Raw genomic sequence first — 11,113 nt, forward strand, 5'->3', positions numbered from 1 at the left:
ACTTGGACTCAAATCTCTGCTCAATCATTTATTTGGTGAATTACTCTGGAAATTATACATATAAAGAAATGTACCATAAACTTAAGGAGTGAAAAATTAATTTAATAGGCCCAGGAATCTGGGTGTCCCAAGAGCAAGGAAGGGGAGACAGGGACACAGTGGTCCTGAGCAGGGTGTCAGAACCTGACTATGTTAAGAGGGTAATCAAGTGTGTTGAATCATCAGAGCCTGAGCAGGGCAAGGATGGTGGACTTAGACCAAAAATCAAGTCACAAAAGGAAGGTAGCAATCTGACCAGGGTGCAGGAACCTCAGATGGTGAGCAGGGGTGTCCCCACAGAATGGCAGGCAGCCTGACAAGAGTGTTAGAGCCCAGGCAGAGTGAGGAAGGCATCTGCATAGAAGAGTGGCTCAGAAGAGGGTATCAGAGCTGAAAGAGGATGAAGAAGACATCTGCGCAGGAGGTCAGTCTGGCCTAGGGTGTTGGAGGCTGAGGGGAAAGCAGGACAAAGACAGCATCCATTGGAGGTGGAGCTGGAGCCCCAAGTGGAATGAGAAATGTTGAGGTGGGAGTGGTGATGGTGGCAGCCTGGCACAGGGTGTCTGAGTGAGGGCAGGCTGGCAGATTCATGTGTCTGGTGAGGGTCTGCTTCCTGGTTCACAGTCAGCCATCTTCTTGCTGTGTCCTCACATGATGAAAAGGAGAGCAAGCTCCCTGGGGCCTGTTTTATAAGGGCACTAATCCATTCATGAGTGCTCCACCCTCATGACCTAATCACCTCCCAAAGGCCCCACTCCTTAGTACCACCACATGGGGGTGAGGATTTCAACATGGAAATTGGGGGTGGGGAGGGGACACAAACATTCAGTGCACAACACTTTCTTATACCTGTTTCTTAAGAGTTTGGTGAGGGGGAGTAATAAGGACTATGGATAGAAAAGTGTAGGTTTGATTCTTGGTTCACTTTTATTTTAGTTTGCCTTTGACTGCAGGTAGCAGAGAACCCAAATCAAAATGGCATAAACAGTAAAGAAGATAATACTATTTCAAGTGGCATGACATAAAATCTGAAGGCTGGGTACCTCCTCTCTAAGGTTGGTTAATTCCATGGCTCAGTTGTGATCAAGGACCCATCTTCTTTGCAACTCTCTCCCGTCATCTTCAGCTGGTTAGCTAGCTCCCAATGGGGTCTTAAGTCAGCTGCATCACAGTTCCAGGTTATATTTAGACTCGGAAATGTCCAGCCTCTTCCTTATGTCTCTCAAGAGGAAAGGTAGCTTTCCCAGAAGTATACCAGAGGGCATGTACTCATATTTCAAGCTTAAATCAACTACTGACAAGAAAAATGACACTTCCATTATTTGCTGAGACCAGTGGTTTTCAACCTTGGCTACATCTCAGAACAAGCTGGGAGCTACTGAAAATCTCATGTCTACACCAAAGGCGAAACAAAACCAAAAAAAATCAACAATTTCTGGGATGGGATCAAGGGATGAGTATTTTTGAAAAAAAAGCCTCCCAGGTGATTCCAATGTGAGGCCAAGGTTGAGAACCATAGCTTTAGACTCCTATTGATACAACCCTTAGGGCTGGGACCAGGGCGCACCATCCATAAAGCACAGATGATTCCACAGAGGGGGATGCGGAACCTAGCCAAAACTGAAATTCCATTAGGAAGGGGAGCAAACATATATAATGGTACACAACTAACAACATAAGCTATGGAGACCCAGTGCAGGTAATGCCTTCTTACAGACATGGTTTCCACTTTTATTATTACTATAACTATTACTATGCAAATGCTTAAACTGAGATATTCTGATCTCACCAAAACCCAAATGTGGTATTTGTGCTTCTAATTGACAGTAGGAGCCCCATACTCTTTAGGCCACATCACCAAATCACCTTTGACCTCAACAAGCAACAAGCTCAGAAGAAATCTTTGAATGTAACCCCCCAATTGTTACGCTTATCAGAAACTAGTCAGTGAACTGAGACAATTATGCTGGAAGTCAGGAACAATAAGAAGATAAGGGACAATCTTTCAACATCTTTGGTCTTAATTCCTTAAATTCTATAATTGGATTAGGTCAAAAAACCAAAAAATTATGTACTTGACCTATATTGTCTTACCAACTGACAAAGTCTTATTGTCATGTGGCTTTTGGTAACCAACCACAAAAAAGAGGCATAAGAAAACTTTTCACACAGAATTTTAGAAATGAGAGTTTTGTCTATTCTCTTCAGTGATTTCCATAATGAGGACCCACATAAGAACTGCTTTTATGAAATTATTATTAGCAGAGGTTTTGTATCCCACCTCCTTTCTGAAAATGAGAGGCTAAGTAGCTGATTACTTCATTCTTTCTGTTTTGCTCCAAAAAAGATCAGAGATAAGTTTCATATAGCCATAATAAGCATGCTGGCCAAATGACATGTAAATCCATGTACGGCTTTTCCCATACAACTTTCTTTTTTTTTTTTTTTTTGTCTTTTTTCGTGTCTGGCAACGATCGCAACCCTCAGTGTCGCGCCCGGACCGGGACCGGCAACGGGATCGCAACCCTCAGTGTCGCGCCCGCACCTCGCTCAGCCAGTGAGCGGGAACCGGTCTGTATGTGGGATCCGAACCCTCAGCGGGAGCGCCGCCACGCTCCCAAGCGGCGCACTGTAGCAATGCGCCACCGGGCCGGCCCCATCCCATACAACTTTCTTACCTACATTTCCCCTGGTCTGAGTTTTTTAAACTCACTATGGTTTTATTATACATGTACTTGCTTGGAGCTGCATAAAAGGTCAGTGAGATTTACCTCACAGGAGGAAACAAAGGGGAGGCAGAGGGAGCAGAGGGAAGTAGGAGCTAAAAGCTTGGTATACCTGAGATGGCCAGACTACAGAGCACTTTGAAAATCAGGATGACAAATGGATCTTGATTTGGGCTACTATACAGTGTAGATGCGGCTGAAGTAGTGCACTGGGAAATCTGCTCTAAATGAGGAAACTGTAGAGAAGAAAGTAAAGAATGGAGGCAGGTGATTAGTGGAAGGTGCTGCAATAACCCAGGTACGAGAGACCCACAGCTAATGGCTGCTTTAGGTGCACAGGGCACATTCAAGAGAATAACACGTTAAGAGATTTCACTGACATAGATATGCTCCTCTCCTCAAAATAAATCAGCTGTAAAATACGAGATTTTTAAACTTCTGTATTTGACTTCTATGTCCCTCAAACTTCTGCATGGTCTTTTAAGTTTACTGCCTTGGGAATATATGAATTGTTTTTTTCTCTTATACATACACTTTACATATAAACATTTTTACTTCAGAAGTATTAAACTATAATGAGGTAATATTAGGAAATAAATTGTTAGACTGCCATATAAGACTAATTATAAGTATTTACAGGGCTCATGAAAATAAAAAAAAAGTAAATGATCCTATTTATTCCCTTTCTATGCAGTGGATCACATTATCTACCTCACAAGGTTGTTAGGAGGCTTAAATAAGAAAGTTAAACAGTGTAAAATAAAATAGCACAGTACTTGGCACATGGTAAGTGTGCACTAAGATGAGCTTATTGTTCATGTTGGCCAATGTTAGCTTACGTACAGGTTTGTCATAAAATTTACTTTCAAGTGTGAGCTACGACAGGATCTTGAATTCCTTAGTTATATATGATCTCTAAAGAAATATCTATTCTATGGGTAATATAACCTCTCCCTTGCACAATTTCATTAAATTGTTAAATGTTTTTGAACAGACCCTTTAAAGTGCCAACTCAGCATCTCTCCTCTGTGATTTCCTCTAAGCAGCTTCTAGTGAGCTGCCTTGCCCTCCCCCTAGCCACAGCTGGGAGTGGAGCATCCAACCTCGCAGACAGCAACAGGGCACTGAGAGATGACTCACTCTCAGCTCACAGTCTTTTGCTTCTAAGGGCCCAGGATCTAACCTGTTTCCTCTTTTCTTAGGAAAAAAAGTCTGATAAACTTTTGCTTGGAGTATATGCAGTTCCCTTTCTTGATTTAGCAGGATTAGGTTACTACCAAAATAACTTTGACTCATATTTTCAAATAGGACTTTGCTAAGAAGTGTCACTAGCTTTGGTGTACTCAATACGTATAGCAACTTAGTGATGCTGTTACTTTTACTAGCAATAAAACAACATATTGTGATAGTTTCAGTTTCACAGAATTTGTCTAATAATAATCAGTACTACTATGTAAAAGTGCATATTTAGAATCTCATTATTGTTTGTACCTAGAAAATTCTGTATTTGAATATTGTATTAAAGACACATCACTCTCCTAAAATTTATATTTTACATAAGTGTAGAATCTGACTAGTTTATGAACCAATGAGAAAGATAAATATTCTTATACTTTAACAACAGAAAAGTTAAGAATTCCAAGTTTAGAAACAGTATATCAAAAGATATTGCTCTACTTTATAATAGTAAGAAGCTGGAAACAACTTAGATGACCAATAACATAAAACTATTTTTCAAAAGTCATAGAACCATATTTATTTTAAGACATAAAATGGAATTGTGAGCAACCACTAAAAATGTTATGAAAGTACTGAATGACAGGAAGAGATCTAACTCTGCTTTTAAAGTCCATCTATCACCCCAATGTCTTCATAGCAGTTTTCTCTCCTCAAACCTCCTATACCTTTTCACCCATCTTCACTCAGCCTACCCTTGCTTCTTATTTTATTGAGAAAACTCAAACATCAGAAAAGTCTTCTACAATTTACTACCACAACATATACCCACCAGCCAGCATCTCTGCCACATATTCTCTTCTCCCTTTTCAATGGTTGGAACATCTCAGTGAAGACCAACCCCTTCGCTTACACACCAGATCCCATCCCTCTGAGCCATCCATTAGAGAAGATGCACCTCATCACAAGAGACAAGGGGGTGCTTTAAATGAGGACTCTTGTAAACTACTCCAAATCACCAGTCTTGAACAGTCTTGAACAGGCATAGGGATAAGCACTCTTCTATACAAAGCTACAGAAGAAAACAGAGAACAAAAACACAACAGCTTGTAAAAATTACCATCTTAGCTGCCTGTATTCCCTCCTTGCCCGCTCCCCCTGGAAAAAACATGCAGCGGAAGAAAACTGTAATACAAAAATTCAAACTGAATTAAATACCCCTCTTTGAGAAAACGAAAGAACACTTTGAATTGAAATTCAAAAACTAAGACTAGAACTGAACAAAAAATGGAAATAAAAAAACAAATCTGGGCAGACCTCAGAAATAATACAAGAAAAAGAAAAAACAATAATATCAAAAATGAAGGCTGGCTGGTTAGCTCAGTTGGTTAGAGAGTAGTGTTATAACACCACCATCAAGGGTTTGGATCCCTGTACTGGTCAGCCACCACAAAAAAAAGAAGACTATACTACAAGAAAGAATAGATTTAAATGGAAACATAATGAGTTATTGGGCAAAGGCAGAAAAGGAACAAAAAGAATAAAAATAAGATAAAGTAAAATTTAATAAAGAGCAAAGAAAACACATTTTAGAGAGGAAAAATACACAAATGTAACACAGTAACTGTAAAATGACAGAAACTATACCAAATGTTCAGTCATTTCAATAAATGTGAATGGGCTTTAATTCACTTATCAAAAGAAAAAGATTTTTCGTTTAGCTCACAGAGCAAAATCCCACTATGAATATTATATGGCAAATGGATTTGTATCCCCACACCAGCCAGCTGCCAAAAACCAAAAACCAAAACAACAACAAAAAAACAAACTGAAACAAATTTTAAGTTGCACTGTATATTCTGAAACCACATCAATTAACTATTTGTACTATTATATTAAAATCCATTAGTCTGTATTATAGGTTGGATGGATGGTTTACCCATGCATAATTTTATAACATAATGTATTACTTGGAAAATATTAAGTAATTTATGCAGATCTTACAAATGTTTTATTATACAGTGTTTAAAAAAACCACATTCTTTATTGTTACCTTTTTTTGATATCACCAACTAATCTTACCAGAAAAGTCTTTAGGTATAGAAAAGCTTTCAAGCTCACAGAGGCAGATCAAATGTTCTGAAATGATCATTTTCACTCAAAAGCTTGAATTTTATCATTGATAACAAATTTTTTCAGCTGTCTTTCCTGAAGTGACAGAGTCACTCATTCATCTGTGAAAAGATGAAAAAGGTCTGCCAAACATCCATCTCTGCAAGAAACCAGTTTGCCACTCAGTTGCTCTTTCAAGTAAAAATATTATTCATGAAAAAACAGCTAATTCATCTTGAAGCTCAGATAACAGCACAAGTGCTTTTCCTTGAGAATACCATTTTAGTGTGCAGAAGTACTTTATATTTCTTCCCTTTTTGCAAGACATAATATTGAAAAGCTTGTAGGAATTGAGGTTTAATAACATTAATAATTTTTACTGCTTCATCAAAGACACTCTTAAATAAAACTGGCACCAGACACAGTCCCATTGTTTCAGTCCCATTGTTACATAAACTCTTCTAGTGGAAATGCCTCTACTGTTTCCCCATTAAATATGATGCAAACTTACTTATTAAGGTATAACACATTGTACCATGTTAAGAAAGTATCCATCCAATGACATTATATGTAGAAAATTTCAATACACAAAAATCAGTTGCATTTCTAAACACTAACAATGAACAATCTGAAAAGGAAATTTTTAAAACACTGCATTTACAATAGCATAAAATACTTAGGAATTAACTTAAGCAAGGAAGTGAGACTTACACAATAAAAACTACAAAACACTGCTGAAAGAAATTAAAGACAACATAAGTAAATGGAAAGATACCCCATGTTCATGTATTGGAAGACAATATTGTTAAGATGTCAATGCTACCCAAAGCAATCTACATAGTCAGTGCAATCCCTATCAAAATCACACAATGCTTTTCACAGAAATAGAAAAATCCATCCTTAAATTCATACAGAATTTCAAGGGACCCTGAACAGCCAAAACAATCTTGAAAAAGGGAAAAGTTGGGGGACTCATACTTCCTGATTTCAACAGATGCTACAAAGCTACAGTAAGTAAAACAGTGTGGTATTGGCATAAAGACATGCAGACCAATAGAACAGAAAAGACAGCCTAAAAATAAACTTTCACATATAAGAAGATACTTCAAAAAGTTCATGGAAAAATAGAATTGAAAGATGACAAATCTTTCCAGGAACTTTTTGAAGTACCCTTGTATGTTCAAATAATTTTTGACAAGGGTGCAAAACCATTCAGTGAGAAAAGGACAGTCTTTCAACAAATAGTACTGGGAAAACTGGACATCCAAAAGAATGAAGGTGGACCCTTACCTTCCAAAACACAGACTGAGTATGCCTTAACAACAGAAGTGTTTCAGATTTTGGATTTTTGCTGTTTTGAAATCATGTGCGCTATACTTACCTGTTAAGCATCACTAATCCGAAAATCCGAAATCCAAAATGCTTCAAGGAACATTTCCTTTGAGCATGGCCTTTGCACATCAAATCAGCACTCAAAAAATTTCAGATATTAAAGTATTTTGCATTTTGGAATTTCAGATTAGGGATGCTCAACTTGTACTTGTATATACAGGCATATGTACACATTAAGCACAATAGACCAAAGACCTAACATAAGAGAGCAAAAGCTACAAAACTAGAAGAAAACACAGGGGAAGAGCTTTATAATAAAAGATTTAGATTTCTTGGGGGGTATCACACCATAGGCACAGGCAACAAAAGAAAAAAATAGATAAAAAATGGACTTCATGAAAATTAAAAAGTTTGTACATGAAAGGACGCTATTAATGGAGTGAAAAGGCAGCCTACAGAATGGAAGAAAATATTTGCAAATCATATATCTCATAAGTGATTAATATCCAGAATATACAGAGAACTCTTAAAACTCAACATGAACAAAACAAACATCCCAATTCAAAAATGGGCATGACCAGCTGGCCACCAAAAACAAAACCAAAACAAACAAACAAAAAATTGTGCAAAAGACCTGTATAAACATTTCTTATAAGATTATACAAATAGCCAATAAGCACATGAAAAGATACTCAACATCATTAAAATGCAAATAAAAACCACAACGAGATACTACCTCACACCCATTAAGATGACTACTATAATAAAAAGCAAAACAGAAAATAACAAGTTTTAGTGAGGATATGGAGAAATTGGAACCCTAGTGCACTAGTAATGGGAATGTAAAATGGTGCAGCCACTGTGGAAAACAGTATGGTGATTCCTCAAAAATTTAAAAATAGAACCCAAAAGAACTGAAAGCAGGTTTCAAAGAGATATTTGTACATCCATGTTTATAGCAGTATTATTAATAATAGCCAAAACATGGAAGCAACCCAAGTATCTACTGACAGATGTATGGATAAACAAAATGTAACATATACATAGAGGGGAATATTATTTACCCATAAAAAGGAAGGAAATTCTGACATGCTACAATGTGGATGAACCTTCAGGACATTATGCTAAGTGAAATAAGTCAGTTGAAAGGACAAATACTGTATAATTCCATTTATATGAGATACCTATAGTAGTCAAAATCATAGAGACAGAAAATAAAATGGTGGTTGCCAGGGGAATAGGGACAAGGGAGAATGGAAAGTTATTTTTTAGTAGGTATAGAGTTTCAGTTTTGTTTTTGTTTTTTTTAAAAAAGATGACCAGTAAGGGGATCTTAACCCTTGACTTGGTGTTGTCAGCACCACAACAGAGTTGTTAGCTCTCCCAAGTGAGCTAACCGGCCATCCCTATATAGGGATCCAAACCCGTGGCCTTGGTGTTATCAGCACCACACTCTCCCAAGTGAGCCATGGCCTGGCCCCAGAGAGTTTCAGTTTTGAAGATTAAAAAAAAGAGTTCTGGAGATGAATGGTGGTGATGGTTGCACAATATTAATGTACTTAACACTACTGAACTGAACACTTAAAAATAGTTAAGATAGTAAATATTATGTGTATTTTAGCACAATATAAAACTTTACAAAATTATCCATCTGTAGCTGGCTCAGTCAGTTATAGTGTGGTACTGATAACACCAATATCCAGGGTTCAATCCCTGTACTGGCTAGCCACCAAAAAAAAAAAAAAAAAAAAGTATCCATTCATTCCTATTTTCTTTTATTTTTTGTAAAGTAAGGAGTCAATGTTGAATTTTGTAGGAAGCTTTCTCAGCATCTACAGAAATAATCATGTACTGCCACTTTACTGTTTTTCCATAATTCTTGTATAATTTTTTGACTTTTTAAACCATCTGTACATATTACCTTGATAAAAAAGAGTGAAAACAATAAGACTTTTGGGATACAAGTAAAAATAATATATTAAGAGAAATTTATATAGGTTTATATATATGTATTAGAAAAGAAGAAATGTTAACGATCAATCATTGGGCAAAATAAGGCCAAAGAATGTAAAAGAAATGATGTAATAAAGAACAGAAATTAATGAAAGAGACAATATAAATAGAATTAAGAAAAGCAAAATTGGTTCTTTACAGAGGATAATAAAACTGTCAAAGCTCTACACAAACTGAGCAAAAGTAGAAGGCACAAATAATCAATATAAGGAATAAAAAGGCAGACATACCATGGATGCTACAGACATTAAGAAGAAAAGAGAATATCATAAACATTATGCCAAAACATTTAAAAACTTCACATTTAAATTAGAAAATTTTGTTTTTCATAGGAATGCAAGGGTGGCTCAAAATCTTTAAACACACACATACAATTTGTCACATTAGCAGATTAAAGAAAAACCCTATAATTATGCCAAAAAGAACTCCACAAAATTCAACAATTATTCATGATTATAAAACCAGAAAACAGACAAAGCCCAACAATTCTTACCAGAAAATTACAGTAGACATTATTTTCAGTGGGGGGAATATTAATACAGTCCCTTTAAAACCTAGGACAAAAGTGCACTATCACTACTTTCATTTCAAATTGTACTTCCACAAAGACTCAAACATAAATACTCACTGAAGCTTTACTAGTGATAGGCAAATGTTCATCAACAGATGAATGGACAAACAAACTTAAGCATATCCACACAAAAAAATACAATCCAACAATAAAAAGAAAAGTGCTAGTGATACATGTAAAAATACAAAACTGGGGGCCGGCCCGGTGGTGCACTGGAGAGTGCGCCGCTTGGGAGTGTGGCAGCGCTCCCGCCGAGGGTTTGGATCCCATGTGGAAACCGGTTCCCGCTCACTGGCTGAACACAGGGCGGGCGCAACACCGAGGGTTGCAATCCTGTTACCGGTCAGTAAAAAAATACAAAAAGGAATAAATAAATAAATAAATATAAATAAAAATACAAAACTGGAAAACCCTAGCTTGAGCAAAAGACACAGGACACAAAAGAGTGCATACTGTAGGATTCTACTTACATGAAATTCTAAAACTGGCAAAACTAACCAATACTTACTGAAAGAATACCAGTGGATGTCTGGGGCCCAAGAGACGGGAAGAATGGATTATAAAGTCTCATGAGGGAACATTCTGGGGTGATGGAAATGTTCTATTTATTGAGTGTGGTGGTGATTAACATGGCTATACATGTGTGTCAAAATTCACTGAACTATAAACTTAAAATGGGTGCAACTTATTACATGTAATGTATATACTTCAAAATAGCTGATTTTTAAAAAACTGTAGTAAAAGTCCTACTCAGCACTGTGAGACAAGATAAACAAAAAGAAATAAGAAATTGAAAAGGAAAGAATAAAAATAATTATTTGCAGGTGATAGAACTGTCCACAGGAAAAAATCCAGAACATTTACATTCAAATTATTAAATTTAACAGAGATTAGCAAAGTTGCTAATTCAGAAAAATTGATTTAAAAAATACCAGTTAGAAAGTAACATCCAAAATTATAAAGTATTCAGGGCAAAAAAATCTAACAAAAATATGCAACCCACTGGGGAAAATGATAAAATGTTGTCAAAAGATATTTTGAAAGACCATAGACAATATATTCATGGATTAAAAGACATGATATCGGGGCCGGCCCGGTGGCGCACTGCTATAGTGCGCCGCTTGGGAAGCACGGCGGCGCTCCC

At 36.8% G+C, this 11,113-nt stretch overlaps 1 protein-coding gene across 1 annotated transcript in view; it reads right to left on the minus strand.

Moving 5' to 3' along the window:
- Positions 1-4,423: 4,423 nt before the first annotated feature.
- ZC3H8 (zinc finger CCCH-type containing 8) overlaps positions 4,424-11,113 on the minus strand; it is a 29,518-nt gene continuing 22,828 nt past the window's right edge. The window contains exon 8 of the mRNA XM_008581216.1: positions 4,424-5,013. The gene's annotated coding sequence lies outside the window, so the exon portion shown is untranslated. The remainder of the gene's footprint in view (positions 5,014-11,113) is intronic.

This window comes from Galeopterus variegatus, unplaced genomic scaffold, assembly GCF_000696425.1.
Source record: "Galeopterus variegatus unplaced genomic scaffold, G_variegatus-3.0.2 Scaffold2297, whole genome shotgun sequence".
NCBI classification, from domain to species: Eukaryota; Metazoa; Chordata; class Mammalia; order Dermoptera; family Cynocephalidae; genus Galeopterus; species Galeopterus variegatus.